Consider the following 21,181-nt stretch of genomic DNA (forward strand, 5'->3'; position numbering starts at 1 on the left):
GGTAGGGAGTGGCATGCTCCTTGGCATTGGTATTGGTGTTAGGATTGGCATGGCCTTAGGCTAACCAGCTCCTCTCGTCGCTTTCTTCCCATTCCCTATTATCTGAGTCCAAAGGCCTGGGGATGTGTGTGGCAGCCCCCTGTTGCCTACAGCGGCACAATATGACCTTGTCAGGCCTGAAAGGACTCACAAGCTCTGCTTCTTGTACCGGGAAAACTGAGGTTTACAGATGGGCGAGATCTTGCCAGTGTCGCATAGCTCAGTGGCAGTTAGTTCTGGGCCCCAGCGTGGTAGATTCTCAGCCCTCAGCGCCCCCACCACTAACCGAAACTCCTCTCTTCCCCGTACCCTTGCCAACAAGCCCCATCCTGAGCTCTCTTGCTGCTCAGTTCCCAGCTGAGAGAGAGAGAGAGAGAGAGAATCCCTCCGAGGCAGGCACCAGTTCTGCCTCAGCATCCATGTGCAGCAGGCAGATGGCTCAGAGCTATTTTTGACTCAAAGAGGCCGTCACCCAAGTGCATGTTGCCCACTGATGGGGCCATCAGGGCTGGCACACAGGACGACCTTCAGGCATAGGATCCCTGGGGATCCCAGCTCAAGTCCTGGCCTGGCCCCCCATCCTCGTCACAGGCTAGAAAACTCAACCTTCCCTAGATCCTCAGTTTTCTTATTTGTAGAATGGGCAGGAAGACCATGAATAAAGCGTGCTTCTTCAATCTGACAGGCAGGTGAGCCTCGATGGGAAAAGAGGAAGCGTGATGGGTTGGGGAGGGGGCTTTGGGAGCCCTTGTCTATCTTGTAAGAGGGGATGTGACATGAAAGTAGGGGATTCAGAAGGCAGGTGTCCCGACCACCCTTACCCAAGCCTCTGGAAGGGAACTGTCGAGGTACAGAGTCAAACAGGACCAGCTGATGGGGAGGCTGGTGGCTAAGGAGGGTCAGACAGATCCCTGGGACTCAGGCAGCCTGATCATCCCATTGGAACTCTCCAAAAGTAATTATACATGACCAAGAGCTAAAGTATCAGCAATAATTGGCTAATAAGCATTTTGTCTAATCCCAACCCCGTGCCTCTCCCAAAGAAAACAGCCTTTCTCACCTGGCGCGGTGGTGCACACCTTTAATTCCAGCAGTCTGGGAGGCAGAGATAGGAGCATCGCCTCAAGTTCAAGGCCACCCTGAGACTACATAGTGAATTCCAGGTCAGCCTGAGCTAGAGCACCAAAAACCAATACCCCCCCCAAAAAAAAAAAGAAAAGAAAGAAAGAAAGAGAACAATCATTCTTTTGCTTTAATTCTTTTTTCTCTCGTATGGATGCTCACAGCACATATTGTTGCATTTTATTTTCCTGTCAAATGCCCTCATAATGGGTGCCACTGTGAGGCTGGCTTCTCTCAGGCAGCATGGTGTTTCTCAGCCTGAGCCAGGGTGTCGCTGGCACATTTTCCTTGTATCTAACAGTCGCTGGCACAATGATGTCATTGGTTCATTCTCTTGATGGTGGACATGTGGATTGTTTCTTGGGTTTGACTTCTTCAGACAGTTGCTGGGGACATTCTTGGCCACTTTGAGTTTGAGGCCAGCCTGGGCTACCTAGTGAGTTCCAGGGAAGCCTGAACTACAATGTGAGACTCTGTATCAAAGAAAAGGGAGGGATGGAGGGATGGCTTCGTGGTTAAGGAACGTTGCTACGAAGTCTAAGGACCCAGGTTCAATTCCCCAGGACCCACATAAGCCAGATGCATGAGGTGGTGCATGCATCTAAAGTTCATTGGCAGCAGCTTGAGGCCCTGGTATACCCATTCTTTCTCTCTCTCTCTCCCTTTCTCTGTATCTTTCTCTGTCTCAGATAAATAAATAAAACATATTATAAAACCACAATAAATGAATGGTTGAGTGAATGAATTTGAGTTTTAATCAATTTAAGTTGAGAAAGGGTAAAACTCTGCAAAGTCAATGAAAAGACATAGAGTAGCCGCCATGATATTCCCACTCACTGAGCTCTGAGCTCAGTCAGCCATTCTCAAACGCTGCTCCTCAAGATCTTTTATACTCTTCAAAATTATCCAGAACCCTCAAGTGTAAGGCTTGGGTCAACTTCTCTGTCTGCTCCCATCTCAGAAACTAAAACTGAGATTTTTTTAAATTTGTTTTTCTATTTATTTATTAGAGACACACAGAGAGAGAGAGGATAGATGTGTGAGAATGGGGACACCAGGACATATAGCCACTGCAAATGAACTCCAGACACATGCACCACCATATGCATCTGGCTTATATGGGACCTGGAGAATTGAACCTGGGCCCTTAGGCTACATAGCTATGAGCCTTAACCATGAAGCCATCTCTCCAACCCTAAAACAGATTTTGAACACTTTATTTTCTTAGTTTGTTTTAAAATAACAATAACAACCTCATTATAGTCTCATAAATAACATATATTATGAAAAAAACATATTTTCCAAATCAAAAAAATCAGAAAAGTGGCACTGTTTTCAGTTTTTGTGACTCTTTTGAATAGTTCAGTTAAAGACCGCTGTATCGTCACCTGCTTCTGGACCCAGGCAGCTGTGGAGGGAGGTATGCTTGATGCCCGTGAGGCAACTCTAGACTGACACAGACATGTTTCCCACATTCTCCTGGTCTTCTTCCACGGTGGCATGTGGCCTGTTTGTTTGTTTGGTTGGTTTTGTTTTTGTTGTTATTTTGTTTTTATGAGGTAGGGTCTCACTCTAGCCCAGGCTGAGTGGAATTCACTATGTAGTCTCAGGGTGGCCTCGAACTCACAGCGATCCTCCTACCTCTGCCTCCGGAGTGCTGGGATTAAAGGTGTGCGCCACCACCGCTCCTGGTTTGCGGTCTATTTTGATATGACAATCAAACTCCACAGTGGCAGCGCATGAATTTGCTGTGTCCATGGTGACAGTTCAGAGGTTGAGGTTGGATATCAGTAGGTCTGGACATCAGGTTTTGAAACAGGGAGTTAGGGGTTCAGGAAAGTCCTTGAGCCCCAAACCCTGGGTTCATGTCTACTTTTAACTCAAAAATTGAATAAAATAAGACTGAGAAGGATATTTATTAAATTATTTGGTTTATTGAGGGTAGCACAGGACCAAAGGAATAAAAATGAATACACCCACATGGTCTAAGAGCCCATGTTGGTGGGCCTGGAAGAAACATAAAAAGCGAGTTAGGGAGGAAAGAAAAGAAAGTTCAAAGAGCTCCAGCCAGGAGAGGTAGAGAGCCCATGTGGAAGTAGAGGTCAGCGGTTCTCCCCTCACCTCAGCCTAGCCAGGCCAAGATGAGGGGAAAACTCCAAGCAACTGGAGGTTCATGAGTGATCAGGTAGCCCAGAGAGAGGCTTGGCCCCTTACACACATCTATTTATAACCTTACTGTGGTGGGTTTTTACCTTCTGGCTCAGGTGAGCCCGAGAGACAGCTGAATGGTCTGGGCCCAAGGCTGGCTCAGTAAGAGGCCAGCCGAAATGCCAAGTTCTGGGCTCTAAGCTTGACTGACCACAATGTTAGGATTAGCTTTGAATTCTAGGGTGGGGGGGAGCCTCCCTCCCAAGGAGGGGCTTCAGATATGGTCTAGGGAACCAGTCAAGAGATAAGAAGTCAGATCATCCTCTGATCTCTAGCAAGTACAGACTTTCCTGCCCTTTTCCCTTCAGGGGCCCAGTCCCCCTAACTGCCTGACAAAGCTACCGGACCCCCTCTCAGCTTCTCCTGAGGCCTCTCTGCTGGCTTGAGAAAACCTATCTTGTGCCCTGAGGTTTCTTTGTATCCAAATTTCCCCTCCCTATAAGGACCCCAGTCAGATTGGATTGGGGCCTGGAATTAGCAGGCAGGTATCCCTCCACCGATGCTGGAGTCAGGTCCAAGAAGCCAGCTGGAAGAGAGGGTTTAATGATATTCAGAACCTCATAACACATAGGTGTCCACCGAAACTCACTTTTTATAGGCAGAACCAGGAAGATTTCCAACTGAGGGGTGGGGAAGCACCAGTAAGTGCCAACGGAGAGGGCAGAGATGTGAGAAACTGGCTAGCAAAACCTCCAGGTAGGCAGCTTGACTATGCTCAGGGTCTACCAGGAGCACATCAGAATCAACTTTTAATAGAGAGAGAGGAAGATAGAAATAGAAGTAGCAGAAATGGAGATTTTAGAACTGAAAGATATTCCTGGAACTTTAAAAACTTAATGGATCTGCCTTATAGCAGATTGGAGTGGATGGAAGAAAATGTCATTAAAGTGGAATGTAGTTATGAAATTATCTGATCTAAATAATGAAAGGAAAATGACCAGGAAAAAAAAACAATCAACAGAACCTTTGGGACGTATGAGAATATAAACAAATTCTTATTTATATTGGACTCCTAGAAGGAGATGAGAAAAAGGCTGGGCTGCAAAAGTATTTTTGAGGAAATAATGGCTAAAACACCCCAAATTTGGGGGGAAAGCCTTCTAGAAATTCAGGAAGCTCAGCAAACCCCAAAAAGGATAGACCTAAGGCAATCTACTCCAAGAAAACACATATACTTCTGAAAAATAAAAATGTAAAAACCTTGAAAGGAGAGAGAGAGAAAAAAAATGGTACCACACTTTCAGGCAAATGAAAAAGAACTCTCAAAGCTCAATACCAACAAGCAAACAAAAACCAAGTTCATCAGAAAACCAACTCTAGCTGTTGTCCATGGAAGGAGCCAGGGCCATAACTCATTTGGCAAGGTCCTTGCCCAACATGCATGAAGCCCAAAGCCCTGGGTTCTCTCCCCAGTACTGTATAAATTGGTTGTGGTGATGCACACCTGTAATCCCAGCACTTGGGAGGTGGAGGCAGGAAGATCAGAAGTTCAAGATCATCGTGGATTACACAGTGAATTGAGGCCAGATAGGGCTGCATGAAACCCTATCTCAATATGTATATAACAAAGAGAAGAAAGTGAATAGAAGACTTGAAAAGACCTTGCTCTAAAGAGAATATCCAGAGGACAGGAAGCAGGCAAGGAGGTGAAGGCATTTGCCCATTAGAGAAATGCAAATCCAGATCCCTGTGTGATAGATGGTATGGCATGCTTATCAGAAGGGGAAAGAATGACACTACCAGACAATGACAAAAATGCAGAGCCTGGGCCACTCGGACATCACTGCTGGGGAAGGAACATGGTGAAGCTACTTGGCAAAATCGTTCAGCAGTTTCTTTAAAAACTGTGCCATAGAGCCGGGTGTGGTAGCACACGCCTTTAATCCCAGCACTCAGGAGGCAGAGGTAGTAGGATCACTGAGAGTTTGAGGCCACCCTGAGACTACACAGTGAATTCCAGGTCAGCCTGAGCTAGAGTGAGACCCTACCTCAAAAAACCAAAAAATAAAAAAATTAGATTAAATTAAAAACTGTGCCATAAACCAGGAGTGGTGGCTCACACCTTTAATCCCTACACTCTGAGACTGAGGTAGGAGAATTGCCATGAGTTCAAGGTCAGCCTGGGCTACAGTGTGAGTTCCAGGTCAGCAAGAAAGAAAAAAAAAAAGCAAAAACTCCTATGCAATGCCATCTGCACTTTCAGCATTTGTCACAAATAAACAGAAGCTTACATTGGCGCACACACACACACACACACACACACACACACACACACACACAAACACACAAATGTTTATAGTCACACAATTCTTAATTTCCTCAAAGTAGAAATAATAACCCATATGTAAATGGTTAAACTATGGTACAAGGGGAGCTGCTCAACCATTAAAAAAAAATTTAAAAACCTGGATGAAATTCTAGGGAACTATCCTGAGTTTAGGGGATGAAAAGCCAATCCTCAAAAGGTTGCACGCTGCCTGATTCCATGTCTGCCATATCACTGCAGAAACAGCTAAAGATCAGGATGGAGGTAAGGATGGAGTGAAGTGATAAGGGGAGTAACCCAAGGAAGTCTTATGGTGGGGTGCGTCTCCTGTCTTCTTTGTGGTTGTGATAACATATAACCACGTCACACACGCACGCACACACACACACACACACACACACACACCTGCTAAAATCTGAATAAGCTTACACTACCTGCCTGAAATCAATGTGCAGTGTAGCTGTACAAGGCATTCATTATTGTGGTGCCACCCAGTATATTTCTTTGCAACCTCCTCTTGATAACTACTTCAAAATAAAAAGTGACAAATAAATGGATTTGCAGGTGATGGATGGGTGAGTGGATGCAGCATGCATGCACAGAATAGATGATGGATGGATTGGTGGATGGATGTGTGGGTGGATGGGTGGATGGATGGAGGGATGGATGGATGGATGGATGGATGGATGGATGGATGGATGGATGTGTGAATGGATAGATGGATAAAGGAGCCTGACATAGACACTGTCCTCCAGCTGGCTTCTGTGCTTGCTTGTTGAGCCCTCTGGAAGCCAAGTGACTTTTCATATTACATGGTAGTTACTCATCTCTCTGTCCTCTAGCACTTGTCCATGAAAGGACCTCCGCCTCTCTAAGCACATGCTGTTACTCTTTCTCCACATCCGCTCCCAGGCCACACCACCACAGACAGGGAGACCCCATATGTGATCCCTGCGATAAGGTGGCCTGCTTCTCTGGGATGAGCTTGGGCCTGGGAAGGGCAGGCTTCGTGGAGGAGAAGGAGGCTGGGTCAGCTCTGGGGAAATGGGAAAGACACCTTGCTTCTCCTCCACTGCTGTCCCTACCCAACGCTGGCCCTAAGCCGGAACCATTATCTTCCCTGCTCCTTTCTGACCTGAGTCCCCATGGAGTCACCTGGTCCTAACCAGTGCCTTCTCTCCCCTTTTCCAGAATTGAATTTCATCACCCAGTCTCCAGAGCCAGCAAGACATGGGCCCCGTTTTCCAACCCCTCATGCCTCTCCTGTAATCAGACGACGTGGAGAGGTAAGTTGGAGTTGGGGATTTTGTTGGAGGAAGATTCAGTGACAGAGAGAGAGCTGCTGTGTGTGTGGTGTGTGGTGGGGGGGGGTCGTGAGACTGCTAACGGGGTGTTCACTGGGCAAGAATGCAGTGTGTTTGACAACAGCTACCTTTCTTTGTTGTCCTTCTGGGGACAGGTGTATCATTGTTGCAACAGTGGAACAGTTTGGAGAAATTCCCAGAATCCCTTCTGCATTGAATTGGGAATGTGGCATAGAATTCAGAGATAAGAGCAGCATCATGTTTGTTGCCTGGTGGACGGTTCTGAATCCTGGGCATGTCCCAGCCATCCCTGGCACTGGGGAATCCTATATATATATATCTGACCTTTGTCCCAGGAGGACAGATGGCTGTCCCCATGAAAGGCCAGCAGCTCACCTGCTCCTGCCTCCTTTTCTCCCACCTGGGCTGGCATGGAGCCTCGGAGGCTGGGGTCAGGCAGGTCTGCTGTGACGTGGGCTGGCTGTGGCACACGCTGAGTGAGGACAGTGCTGGCTGGCCGAATCACACCACCACACCTCGGGGCTGGATTTGACCTGGCTTCAACTTATCAGTTCTGCGACTGAGGCAACAGCTTCTCTGGGTGTCAGTTTCCTTCTCTCTATCATGGGGACGGCAGGGGCATCTTATGGAAGTCAAACAAAGAGAACCCATGGGAAGTGCTGAGCAAAGTGCCTGGGACTTCTGTTCTCAGTAAACAGCTGCTGAAGACAGATGTGCCAGGTGCCTAATCTATACTAGTTGGAGTGGTGGCTCCCCCCCCCTCTCTCTGCATAGGTCTGTGTTTTGGCTTTGCTGGGGAGCCCTGTGCTCCCCATTCTCCTATGTCAAGAGCCATAGCTGGGGCTACTTGATCATCCCCCAGGCTTAGACCCAAACTCCCCTCTGGGTCCAGAGCATCCTCAGAACTGGAACTCCATCACCTCACCTGCCCTACCCCGTGGGCATGGTTATTAGCTCTTCTCACCTGTGCGAGACTCAGAGAGAAGCAGCCATAGCCTCAGAGGAGAAGAGGCTGAGCCCCACAGGAAGATTCTAACCCTGTGCGGTGGCTTCCCCCTACCTGGCCAGCCTGAAAGGACGATGAGGGACTCTGGACTGGTTCAGAAAGGGAAGTTGCCTGGGGTGGGGGGGCACACACGCAGAGGCGCCTGTCCCTCCCCCGCCCTCAGAATCACCCAGACCTCTTGCCTTGCTCAAGTTGGTTTCGCGCCCAAGCACTTGGGAACTAACCAGATTGTTTCCAAACACATTACATAATTGCTCACATATTTCTTTCATGCCATCTCTTGAATATTAAATGACTGATAAGACAGAGCAGAAACATGGGCATAGAAGCCTGGCAGCTTCAAGCAGGCATAGATGAGGAAGGAGGTCACGGAGAACCAGCGACTTCCACCGGCAGAGGGAGAAAGGGACCGGGCCTGAGAGGTTTGCCATGCCTACAGTGGGGTTCAGCCTGCTTCCTTATGTAATAAAGGCACGTTATCCTCTGTGAAGAGGGCTCCCAGCCAGGCCTTGAACACTGAGCTATTTCTTAAGCCTCTTCTATGTATGCTAACCCTCAGCGCCCACCCTGACGCCCTCGAGAATGGAGCCAACAAGACTCCGTCCTCTTGCTGCCAACACTCCAGCAGGGAGTGCAGAAACGTATGCACAAGATGGCTTCACAACCCAACAAGCTACTGGAGGACGAAACGGGACAATGGGCTTTGGAATGGCAAGACCAGAGGATGGGACATCTAACCAGAGGTCTCAGGGGTGGACGCAGTGGCCATACTGATCTGGGGTTCAAAGAGATGACTAGGACAGATTGGAAGGCTCCCAGGAACAGGTGGCCCTGGGGGTAAGGGGACAGTGAGGAGGGCAACGGCTGGTGAGGGATGTGTGCAGGCCCAAGGCAGGCCTCATAGACAGAGGAGTGGCCAGGGCATGTTCAGGCATGACCCCTCCAGCTCCTAGAAGGAGCCTGGATTGTAACCTACATACAATGCCCAGGGTACTGGGGGTGCACAGACCTTGGATGTGTAAGGCATCTCATGGCCCTGGGAAAGGAGGGGCAGCAAGTAGCCGGGGTGGGGGGCCGGGTCGTAGATCTAGGTCTGAGGTCTTATGTGTGTTGGAGGGGGGAAGCCAGGTGAACACAAGAGGGTTCTCCTAGCCCCTTTGTGACCTTCCAGCCCCAGAAGCAGGTCTACCTAAAGTGATCCCACCTTAGGATCTATTCACGGGTGAACTTGAGTTTCTCCCCTGGAGCTGGGGTGGGCTGAGCCTGCCAGCCAGTAAGAATCACACACTGATGTCTGTAATCGTATCTAGGCCTCACCAGGTTCTCTTGTGCACCAGGCATTGCAACATGCCCCCCCCCACCTGTCCTTGTCACCTCCTTACTGGACATTTGTTTTTGTTTTTGTCTTTTATAGTTGCTGTTGTTTTGGTTTTTCGAGGTAGGGTCTCACTCTAGCTCAGGCTTTCCTGGAATTCACTCTTTAGTCCCAGGGTGGCCTTGAACTCTCAGCGATCCTCCTACCCGTGCCTCCCGAGTGCTGGGATTAAAGGCACACGCCACCATGCCCGGCTTTGGGTTTCGTTTTTTTTTTTTTTTTTTTTTTTTTTAATTTTATTCTTTAATTCCCATTAAGAGGATGCCAGGGCACAGACCGGCTAAGTCACATGTCCAGGGTCACTCGGTTAGGGACGAGCAAAGCTAGCCAGCGTTTCAGCCTGTGCACACAACCGTCGTCGTCACTGTGAAGGCTCCTGCCACCAGCCAGGCCTCCTCCATGGGTTTTCAAACCAGTCATCATTCAGCCTTTACAATAACACCCTGGGGCGGGTGGAGCTACGACTACCACCCCCCTCCCCCGGTTTTTTTTTTTTTTTTACAGCGACAAAACCACAGCACAGTGTGCAGTGAAATACCACAGGTGGAATTTGAACCCGGGCTGTCCGGCTTATGCAGCCTGAGAAGACAGATATCACCTCCTCCAGGCGACTAACCCTACCTGTGCTGAGAGGAGCACCTAGAGAGGGAACGGGTTGCAAGGCTAGCTGAGTCAGGAGACATGTATGGAGAACGTTTGAATCCAAGCCCCTGCTGGGAACATGACCCAAGCAAGACACCCACAAGCCTAAAGCTGGGCGAGGTAAACAGTGCCGTATGTTTCCTCGCAGAGCCGCTCCATTGGCAGTTTCCACGTCAGAGCAATGTACTGGGGCATGGTTTTAAAAGTGAAAGGCAAAAAAAAAAAAAAAAAAAAAAAAAAACGAGGAATAGATAAGTCAAAAATAAATAAATGAACCTAGTGGAAAAATCCGAGCCAGATTTAAGCCTATACTACTGACGGCACACTCCTAACGACACTTGGGAGCCTGAAGCAGAAAGATCATGAGTTAAAGGCCAACCTGGGCTACCTAGGGCGATCCTGTCTCAAAACACAAGCCAAAGAAACTCATTGCTCCTTAAAGTACCAGAGTGCTGCCCCTCCATATGGGTGGAGATCCCACTCCCTGTGCATAACAAGACCCACAGATGCTCAAGTCACTTATGATATACAGCATGGTATTGACTCGGCCTCAACACGGCCACCCACGCGCTTAAGCCACCTCTCTATGACGTACGAGCTCTAACACGGTGCCTGTGCTATGTAGATCACCATTGTGTTATTTAGGGAATAAGCAGGGATCGAGTGTGTACATGCTTAGTACAGGTTACAATTTTAAAAATATGTACTCTATTTATTTATTTGAGAGAGAGAGAGAGAATGGGCATGCCAGGGCCTCCAGCCACTGCAAACGGACTCCAGATACATGCACCCCCTTGTGCATCTGCCTTACATGGGTCCTGGGGGATTGAACCAGGATCCTTTGGCTTTGCATGCAAAAGCCTTAACCACTAAGCCGTCTCTTCAGCCCAGGTTACAAATTTTTGATGCTTTCCAACCTTTTCCTCTTCTGCCTTGGTTGTGTTTTCTCTAAATCGAGAGTAAGAAGTGTTCTTAGAGCTGGGCATGGTGGCGCACGCCTTTAATTCCAGCACTCAGGGAGGCAGAAGTAGGAGGATCGCACAAAACAAACAAACAAAAAAATGTGTTCCTGTCTGAGGGTTCTGGGAAGATGGAACGGGAGAGGTGTGATGTGCCACACCTGGTGTATCAGTGGCTGCTTATGGCTTTTGTTTTCCTGGTAGCCTTCAGTGAGAACAATTGCCTTGACTTACAAGGACCCCAGACCCCTTCCTCTAGAACTTCATCTCTCTGTGGTTGTTTATTTTATTTTATTTTATCTATTTGTGAGTGATAGAAAGACAGAGATAGGGCTGGAGAGATGGCTTAGCAGTTAAGCGCTTGCCTGTGAAGCCTAAGGACCCCGGTTCGAGGCTCGGTTCCCCAGGTCCCACGTTAGCCAGATGCACAAGGGGGTGCACGCGTCTGGAGTTCATTTGCAGTGGCTGGAAGCCCTGGCGCGCCCATTCTCTCTCTCTCCCTCTATGTGTCTTTCTCTCTGTGTCTGAGCTCTCAAATAAATAAATAAATAAATAAATAAATAAATAATGAACAAAGACAGAGATAAAGAGAGAGAGGGAGGGAGGGAGGGAGGAAGAGAGAACAGATGCTCCAGAGCTTCTAGCCACTGCAAACAAATTCAGATGCATGTGCTGCCTTGTGCATCTGGCTTATATGGGTTCTGGGGAATGGAATCTGAGTCCTTTGGCTTTACAGGCAAATGCCTTAACTGCTAAGCCATCTCTCCAGCCCTTTATGTAGTTTTCTGTCTGTATTTGTTTGCTGCCATGACACAGGACCACAGTCCAATAGCTTCATGTCACTTGTGGAAAGCAGAAGTGTGAGACCAAGGCATCCAGGGATATGCGTCTTCTGACAGCTGTGGAGAGGGTCTGTTCTGAGCCTCCCTCCTGCCTCCTGGTGGCTTGCCAGCCATCTCTGCCCTTCCTTATCCTATAGAAGCATTGTTAGCCCCCTGCTGTCTCTTCTTTTTATTGAGTACATGTTTCTGTGTGAACCTCCCTTACGAGGACACCAAGTCACATCAGGTTAGGGACACCTTATGACTTCATTTTAATGCCATTACTTCTGTTAAGATTGTATTACCAAATGAGGCCATGTTTGCAGATCTCACAGGTCAGGACTCTAACAGATATTGTGGGGAGGACCCCATTAGACCCCTGGTTCCATCATCATTGCCTAAAGTGGATTTTTAGTGAGCCATGGATTCATTTGTGATACAGAGTCTCGGGCACATTCTAAGAGTCTCGTACATCATCTTCCAAAACAACAGCAGTCACCTACGGGAGCTGTCCTGCACAAGGCCAGCCTCATGAAGCCCTATCTGGTCCTTGGACCATGCTTTTCTGTGAAGAACTTCTTCTGCGGGTAGATTAAAACTGTCCTGTCCCAGGACGGCTGGGTCTCGGGTAGAAAGGGCATGAGCTGCATTGGACGCGTGGGTTCTGAGCCATCAGAGTCCTTCTCAGCAAGGGTCTTTACAGAGTAAGCATGTCTGCCCTTATCCCCTGAAAAGGAGAAGTCCTTCCTGGGTGTTACAAGGGCCCTAGGGGACCCCACCTGTTCCTGGTCTCCAGAATCCCCAAAGGAAGATGAGACATACACAGAGGCTGTTATCCAACTGAGTTTGGGTGGCTGTTAGGCCCTGCCTTCCTGACCGCTCACAGCTTCTGCCTAGCAGGGCTCCAGGACAGCGAAGGAACTTCCTCGGCCCCTACCCTTGCTCCAGCTGAGAGCCAGCAGTCTGGATTCCCACTCCGACACCAGCTCTGGGAGTCACCGACTCTGTGAGCTGGTCAGGGTGCTAAGTTCAAACCCCAACACCTCGTGAATCTTGCCACTCTCCCAGCTCTAGGAGGCCCTCTCCCCCCATCACATAAGGTTGATGTCTACCTTCCAATGAGGGGTGTCTATTGAGGATCTTGAGGGACACTTGGCAACCCCCTAGGGTCATACCTCCTCTCCCTGCCCCACCAACAAGGGAGGTGGTAGAGGTAGATTCAGCCACTGTGGGGGGAGGGCAGCCATGGGGTAATTCCCACCACCCACCGCACACCGATGCTGCAGTGAGGGTGGGCTGCTGAGCTCACATGTGACCAGAGCCCCCTTCCTAGTTCCCGTGCCTCGGTGTAGATAGCTGCATCCGAGCCTCGTCAGGAACCACAGCCCCAGCTTCCCACTTCTCATCCAACTATCATGAGGACTCTGAGACCCCCACACACACACACGCACACACACGTACACATACACACACACACACTCCCTGTGGAGCTCACGCTGCCACATCTAACATGCCCAACTCCAGGAGCTCCCTTCCCCTGACCCTTAGCACAGCCGTGTCTCCCTGCTAGACCAGCCTGCCCAGCCCTGTGTACAGCTGGCAAGGAATGGCAACATCAGAACCCTCTTATTTACAGAGGGTGGGTGCTGTGGTGGAAGTAAATACTCACTGTACGACGGTGCATTAATGTCAGGCTCTGCTGGGCTCAGATCAACCTTCTTTGGCCATTCTTGCCATGGGAGAGGTCTGACCTCAAGCTCAGAGGACTGCTGTTCCTACCTGACTCCTCTCTTTGGGGGATTCCTCCCCAAGGAGAGGTGGACACAAGAGGAACAGGGAGGAAGTGGGGCGGACACATGGGGTGGTAGAGAAAGAAGCACAGATGTTAAACTCACATCTGCCTCTGCTGCGAGTCCTTGGACCCGTGGCTGCCCTTCCCTAGCCCCCGCTTGCTGACCTGCTGATGGGCCACAAACAGTGGCTCAGGTTGTTGCGAGGAGCACTCTAGCCCACGTCCACCTGTTCACCATACATGTAGAGCCTTGCTTCCTTGCTGGCCTTCTAGCATCGCCACACAGACAGCCTAGCCAGCCAGCCAACCTCAGCAAACCAGGAAGGGACCCCCTGACTTCTGGGTCCTTCCCTCCAATTCACCCATTTTCAGTGGGTGCTGGGAGTTGCAGTGGAAGGGGCCTCGTTCACAGGTGTCCACTGAGGAGCCCTCTTTGGGATCTTCGCTTGTTCTTCTGTGGCCTGGCCGCGGCATCCTCCTATCTCAGGAACTGCCAGGGGCTAAGCAGGCACAAAGGCCTGCCAAGGAAAGCTCTCCACTTCTGGCTGTGTCTTGCCAGCCTAGGGCTTCAGGCTTCCCTCCCCCCGCCCCCCCCCCCCGTCAGTGGAGAACTCAAAGGGGCCCCGCTTCCCTGTGAGAATCAGAGAACACACAGGGTCTTATCTTGAGAAGGAAACAAGTAGCTCTTCCACAGCCCCACCAGGTCTAGAAGGTTCTCAAGTCTGTAGCCACTTTTTTAAAACATTTTTTATTGACAATAAACCATGATAATTCCTTCTTCTCCCCCACTTTGCCCTCCACAAATGCACTCTCCATCATTTCCCTTCCCTCTCTCCATTCGTCTACCTTTTATTTTGTTGTCATCATGTTTTCTTCCTACTATGAGGGTCTTGTGAAGGAAGTGCTAGGCACTGCGAGGTCATGGGCAACGAGGCCAGTTTCTGTCTGGACAGTTGCATTGTGAGCAGTCCTATTCTTCCTTTGGCTCTTACATTCTTTCTGCCACCACTTCCGCAATGGACCCTGAGCCTTGGAAGGCGTGATAGAGACATTGCAGTGCTGAGCGCTCCTCTGTCTCTTCTCAGCACTATGGTGCCTTTTGGGTCATCCCAGTGGTCACTGCCATCTAAAAATAAAAGAGAAGCTTCTCTAACCATAAGTGAGAGTAGCATTAATATATGGATATGAACATGAAGAAAAGTGCTTACAGGGCAGTTTGGTGAGCATAATATGTGCATTTAGCCAGACAAGAGCAGGCGTTACACTCCTAGGGTTCATGACCTCCCCCATCATAAGCTTTTTAAAAAAATGATTTAATATATTTATTTATTTGACAGAGAAAGAGGGAAAGAGAATGGGCTCACCAGGTCCTGCAGCCACTGCAAATGAACTCTAGATGCGTGTGTCCTCTTGTGCATCTGACTAACATTGGTCCTGGGGAATTGAACCTGGGTCCTTTTGGCTTTGCAGGCTTTTTAATTTTCATTTTTGCGTGTGCATGTGCGTGACCGCGTGTGTGTATGTGCGTACATGAACACATATGCACACGTAGAGACCAGCAGCTGATGTCTAGTGTCTTCCTTGTCCACTCTCCTCTTTATTTCCTGAGGCAGGTTCTTGCCTAAGCTCCTAGATCTGGCTCCTCTAGCTAGCCAGGGAGTCCCTGTCTCCACCACCCCGTCACTGGGACCACAGGCAGGCCGCGATAACCACTGAGCATTCTCATGGGTGCTGGGGATCGGAACTCAGGTCCTCATGCATGCACAACAAGCACTTTCCCCACGGAGCCATCTAGTCACTGCTTTAAGGCCCTCTGCTGAAGTGCAGGAGTGGACACCTCTGTCCCTAACGCGCCTAGGTGGTGCACAGTCCGGTACCTCGCAGCTTGGACATTTCCTTCCTGCCACCCCACTCTGGGCAGAGTGGCCAGTTCTATGTGCAGGGCTGACTGTGGGAGCCCTGGAGAATGGAAGCCCCTTGTCTCTGACCCACTTCCCTTCTCCCCTGGGAAACATCTTCCAGCTTCCTTCACACCCCGTGGAAACCCACATTTTATTTTCCTTGACTCCCCTCCCCCCCCCCGACACACACAGAGCTCTTCACACATGGATCTGTCGTAGAACATTTCGCACGGTGTTTTATTTGTTGTTTAATTACATCTCCTCCCGTAGACTGTTTGCTCCCCACAGAGGCCCAGGGCTGCTGAAAAGGCTGGCCGTTCAGCCTTAAAGAGAGGGTTCAGAAAGTGTGCTCTTCTCTCTGTGGAACCCGGAGGAGTGGATCTGACCTCTCTGAACACACTGGTACAGAGCGATGAGTCCAGGAGCCTCCGTCCCTTGTGAGTCTAGATCTCTGTAACCCTGGTCACTGGCGTAAGGTACGAGGCGAGGGAGCGCAGGGGGCCGGCCAGCACGTTCAGTGATAAGATTGTACCTCGGGGTGGGGGGTAGTGGGAGGGCTTCCAGAAGCCCACGTCTCCAGAGCTGCAGTCCAGGGCAGAGACAAATGATGCTGGAGATGCAGCGCTTCGTGTAAAAGCCCTGGGTGGCTGCCCTGGGTGAGGAGACCTCGGGGATCCACTGCCTCCCCCCATTCTACCAGGCCTCATTTCGCCACATGGGGAGCGGGGAGAGAGACGTGCCTCATGCTCCCTAGACTGGTGGCTTTCAACTGGCCGTGCTCTCAGCTTCAGTGATATTTTAAAAAGTCAGGCTGGAGAGATTGCTTAGTGGTTCAGGCACTTGCCTGCAAAGCCTAAGGACCCAGGTTGGACTCTCCTGTATCCATACGATGTCTGGTGTTTGTTTGCAGTGGCTGGAGGCCCTAGTGTGCCCATTCTCTCTCTGTCTCTGTCTCTGTCTCTGTCTCTTCCTCACTCTTAAAAATATATATATATATATATAAATGTGTATATATATATATATATATATATATATATATATATATATATTTTTTTTAAGTCAAGGGCTAGGAAATGGAGGAAAAGCAAGAGAGAAAAGTTCTTGACACCTGGAAGGCTTAAATTGGCTCCACCGTAGAAGGGGAGGTGGCGGCCGCCAGAGAACTCACTCTGGCGTGGAAAGGGCTCCTTCCTTAGCGTGCTGGAGAAGGGACAAGTTGCTCCTTAGGAAACAATGAATGTTTTCTTCCTGTTCTCGATAACCGGAGAGATCGGGCACGTTCTGAGGGAACAGCAAGGAGTGTCTGGGCCAAGAGAGGGTGGCAGGGAGGTTCTTTTACTGTTTTTTCCCCTAAGCCCAGAGAGGCTTCCTGGAGGAGGCGAGCCCTGGCTGTTTGGCTCAGCTACACACACACACACACACACACACACACACACACACACCTCCCATGGCCTGACCTTGGCCAGCCACTCACAGCCACGTGGCCATTTCATCCGTGGGCCAGGCAGCCACGGGCCGGTCTCCCTCGCGTTCCTAGGGCAGCTTTCCGCAGGCCCGTTGTACACGGAGTCCTGAGAAAGAAAGGACTTCCAGGTAGCCGGCCCGTAGCCACACGACTGCTGATACAATCAGGAGGAAACCCAGGTCTCATCTGACACCCATGTTGCTTTTGGAAGAATCCATTGTTTTGCCAGGGCATAGAGGAGGCCAGTCCCCAGCCCCTGGTGCCCAGCCATGCACCCCCGCCCCTTGCCAGCTCCGTTTCCCCCTCCTTGCTGGTCCCCAGGCCAGAAAGGAAGGCAGCCAGGCTGGACGCTGTGGCCTCCTCGCAGAGCGTCGCCATAGGCTACAGACTTCTACAGTGGCTGCTGTCGCACGGTCTCCGTGTGCGGGTGGGGGGGGGTTGTATCGGTGAGCCGCAATCCAGAGAGACCCCCGTGGGATCCATCGCCGCTTCAGGCCCAGGTATGAGAGGGTTAGTGGGCTGCTGGTCCTTCAGGAAGCCTGGGGTTCTGGGGAAGAAAACACCAGTGCTGGCTCCGAGCTTGGGGTTCTGGAGCTGAAGGGAGGTCGGACAGAGAGGACTGGGCCAGGTGAGCTCTGTAGACACCGATGATGGCCTGGGACGGGGAGTGAGTCCCTGGCTTCTCCCAGCTGACCCTCCAGAGGACCGCTAAAGTGTACAAGAGCCAGCAATTGAGCCAGGCAGTGTCACATACCGCCGCCCGTGTCACTTTGGACACTTACCTCTGTCTCTTGGTGCCTCGGTTTCCCAACATGTAAATCGAGAGGGGAAGTAACAGTTGGTACATATGTGATAGGGCTGTTGTGAAGCTCCAGTGAGACAACAGGTGTGGCCCCTCGGCACAGGTGAGCGGCAGGCAGGTATCAGTCCTGAACGTGCATCTGCTTCTTGCTGAGTGTGGGAGCCATCCACCCACCAAGGCACACGTTCACCGTGGAAGCACCCTGAGACCTCCTGGGGCTCAGGGCGTGTTCAGACCCAAGTCAGACCCAGCAGGGCTTGAAGCTTGTAGCTAAGACTCCTCAGACAAGTTCCCAGCCCCTGACATCATCTTTTCCTGTGTGGAATGGAGCTGGGGCTACGTCTGGCTTATGGATGCTTCTAAGGATAGGAGCATACTGTGTGCATAAGGCTGGATCCTGGGTTTCCTGTTGGGAGTGACAGTCGCTGCCACCACTGTCATCATCACTATAGTCCCTCAGTGTTGTTGTTAGGAAAGGAAGAGTGACAGAGGGCTAGGGACTTGTCCACAGTCACATAGCCACAGGGCAGGCAGCACGCAACCCTGCCCCAGGCCTGTTCAGTCCACATCTCTGCCTCTTTGTCCTTACTGATTTGCTGATTCTTAAAAACATTTTAAAAAATTATTGTATTTCTTTATGGGAGAGAGAGTATGGGCACACCAGGACCTCCATCCACTTCAAATAAACTCCAGATGCATGCTTGCCACTTTGTACATCTGGCTTTACGTGGACACTGGGGAATCGAACCTGGGTCCTTAGGCTTCACAGACAAGTGTCTTCTTAACCGCTGAGCCATCTCTGCAGCCCTGATTTGCTGATTTTTGGCACCCCTCTACCTGCCTGTTACAGATGGCTGCTTGTCCTGCCAAGCATTTGCTGGTCCCTTTGCAAGAGGTCATCACAGTGAACTGCTTGAACGTCTCCCTCACTGAGCCCCTTGGTTCTGGGCTCTGGTCGGAGGGGTGGGGCAGCACAATCTAGATAGAGTTCCTTGTCCCCATGGTATCCATGATGTTCAACAGCCCACTGAGTCCAGGGACCCTGAGCCAGGGAATGTTCCTGAGGGGTGGGTGCAGCTCCAGGAAGGGCTGTGTGTAACCCCATGGCTCTACACACATGGGGATCCTTAGGAGGGGAAGTTTCAGTGGGTTCCTCGGCTTGCGGCTGGTCTGCAGTCATCCTCGGAGGTCGGAGGTCGTGTAGATAGGACCCGTCTTGTCTCTTCCATCCTCGGTCTTGTGTGGAAGAGCACAAAGGGAGGCAGAGGAGAGATGGAGAAGAAGGGCTGGTGTTTGCTGAGGAGAAAGATTTATTCGCCTGCTTAGTGGTGTACGTGTAACAGGACGGTTATCCCAATGCGTTGACTGTGCCCGGCGCGCTGCTAGGAACCTTGCTTGCACGCGTAGCTCAGTGAACACCCACCTCGAGCCTGATCGGGCAGAAGCCATTATTGCATCCACTTTGCAGATGAGTGAACTAGAGGAAGCCGGACTATCCTCTGTGCAGAAGTCAACGCTACAGTATGGTGTGGGGGCCAAGTGGCGCACAATGTGGGGTGCAAGGGACTGGACTGAGTGGAGAGCCGGGCGGCCGGGCTCTGCACAGAGGCAGGAATGAGCATATGTTCAGTGGAAAAAGTGCACTGCTCCGATCGATCGCCGCTCTGTTACCACCTGGTTACAACCTGCTTAGCCAGCATGCCAGTCCGAATGTTTCTAGGAGCCCAACGTATCCCCTCTGTGGGATGCAAACTTGATTTTAAAAACCTCTGCCGTCTGGGCGCAGGTGGCTCACGCCTGTAATTCTGGCACGTGGGGGGCCGAGGTAGGAAGATCACCCTGTGAGTTCGAGGCCAGCCTGGGCCACGCGTAGTAGAATTCCAGGTTGGCCTGGGCTAGGGTGAGACCTTGCCTCAAACAAACAAAACTAGGTAAAAACACTCAACCATGGGGAGCCTGAGGAGACAGTGAGTGTAAATATGATGTGTCATCCTGCAGGGGACCCTGGAACAGTGAGTGGATATTTGTGGATAAAACAAAGATTTTATGAACTTTAACATATTGGTACTGAGTGAGTCGTTAACTGGTAGAACTGTTTTGTGCTAGCTTAAGATGTAAGTTACCAGGGAACCTGGATTGGGGTGAGCAGGAATCCTCCACTGTCTTCACAGTTTTAAAAAAATATTTATTTATTTTTGAGAGAAAGGCAGATACAGAATGGGCACGCCAGAGTCTCCAGCCACTGCAAACACATTCCAGACACATGCACCACCACCTTGTGCATCTGGCTTGCGTGGGTCCTGGGGAATCGAACCTGGATCCTTTGACTTGGCAGGGCAAGTGCCTTAACTACTAAGCCGTCTCTCCAGCCCTCCACACTGTTGTGGTTAAATTTAAAACATGTTCTAAAACAAAGTGCATTTTAAAACGTGCCCTGTTCAAGAACTGGGTGTGGCTTCGAAGCTGCCCGTTTGTAACCTTCAGTGATGTCATGACCTCCAGTGATGAATGCCCTCATTTTATGGGGGAGGGTGGAAACTGAGACACGGGCAGGGGAAGCCCTTGCTCAGGGCTCCACACTAGCTCTGTGGTCAAGCCAGGCCTGAAGGCCTGGGAAAGGGCTGTGCTGCTTGCTGGGGTCTCGCCCTGCAGGAAGCAGCCAGGCGCGACGGCTTCCCTCGGCTCCAGACTCTTCTTGGACTCTTGGGGACCGTGGCTTGGAAGTCAGCTCTCCCACGGGTCCCAGCCCTGTGGGTCATATTCATAGGCAGTTTCTGTTCCAGGGAGCAGGCAGGGCAGAGCTCTGTGTGCATGGGTCTGGGGGCGCTGTAGGTACTTAAGTTGCCAGTTGTCTAGCACAGGTGGTCCAGGCAGTGAATGGGTGGGCATGAGCATAGATATAAGGAGGAAGGAAATGAGGGGCAGGGAGAAAGTTCGGGGCACATGGCAGATGAAGGATGCCAAGAACCCAGGCTCTATAGCCAAGTGGCCAGCACCCCTTCCTGGCTCTGCTGCCCTAGTCATGTGATCAGCTCTCCTTCCTGTCTCTTGGGGTCTCCACCATCGTAGGTAGCCCGTGCCTTCCTGGGGAGCTGAGAAGACAGAGAGCTGATGGACCTCCAAGGGAGGAAAATATCAAACATGGCTGAGAGGGAAGGAGCTATGGGATACTGCTAATTCCATGATCATAAAAGCTGGACGGTTTGGGGGCTGGAGGGGTGGCTTAGCGGTCAAGGCGTTTGCCTGCAAAGACAAAGGACCCCGCTTCGATTCCCCAGGACCCACGTTAGCCAGATGCACAAGGGGGCGCACACATCTGGAGTTCGTTTGCAGTGGCTGGAGGCCCTGGAAAGCTCATTCTCTCTCTCTTTCTCTGTCAAATAAATAAATAAATATAAATTTTTTTTTCAAATTTTTATTAACAACTTCCATGATTATAAGAAATATCCCATGGTAAT

General features: G+C 50.5%; 1 long non-coding RNA gene across 1 annotated transcript in view; it reads left to right on the plus strand.

Moving 5' to 3' along the window:
* LOC123454564 overlaps positions 1–21,181 on the plus strand; it is a 239,200-nt gene that overhangs the window by 143,914 nt on the left and 74,105 nt on the right. The window contains exon 3 of the long non-coding RNA XR_006633402.1: positions 6,827–6,921. This is a non-coding gene — a long non-coding RNA (uncharacterized LOC123454564). The remainder of the gene's footprint in view (positions 1–6,826; positions 6,922–21,181) is intronic.

The sequence above is a fragment of the Jaculus jaculus genome, chromosome 14 (assembly GCF_020740685.1).
Source record: "Jaculus jaculus isolate mJacJac1 chromosome 14, mJacJac1.mat.Y.cur, whole genome shotgun sequence".
NCBI classification, from domain to species: Eukaryota; Metazoa; Chordata; class Mammalia; order Rodentia; family Dipodidae; genus Jaculus; species Jaculus jaculus.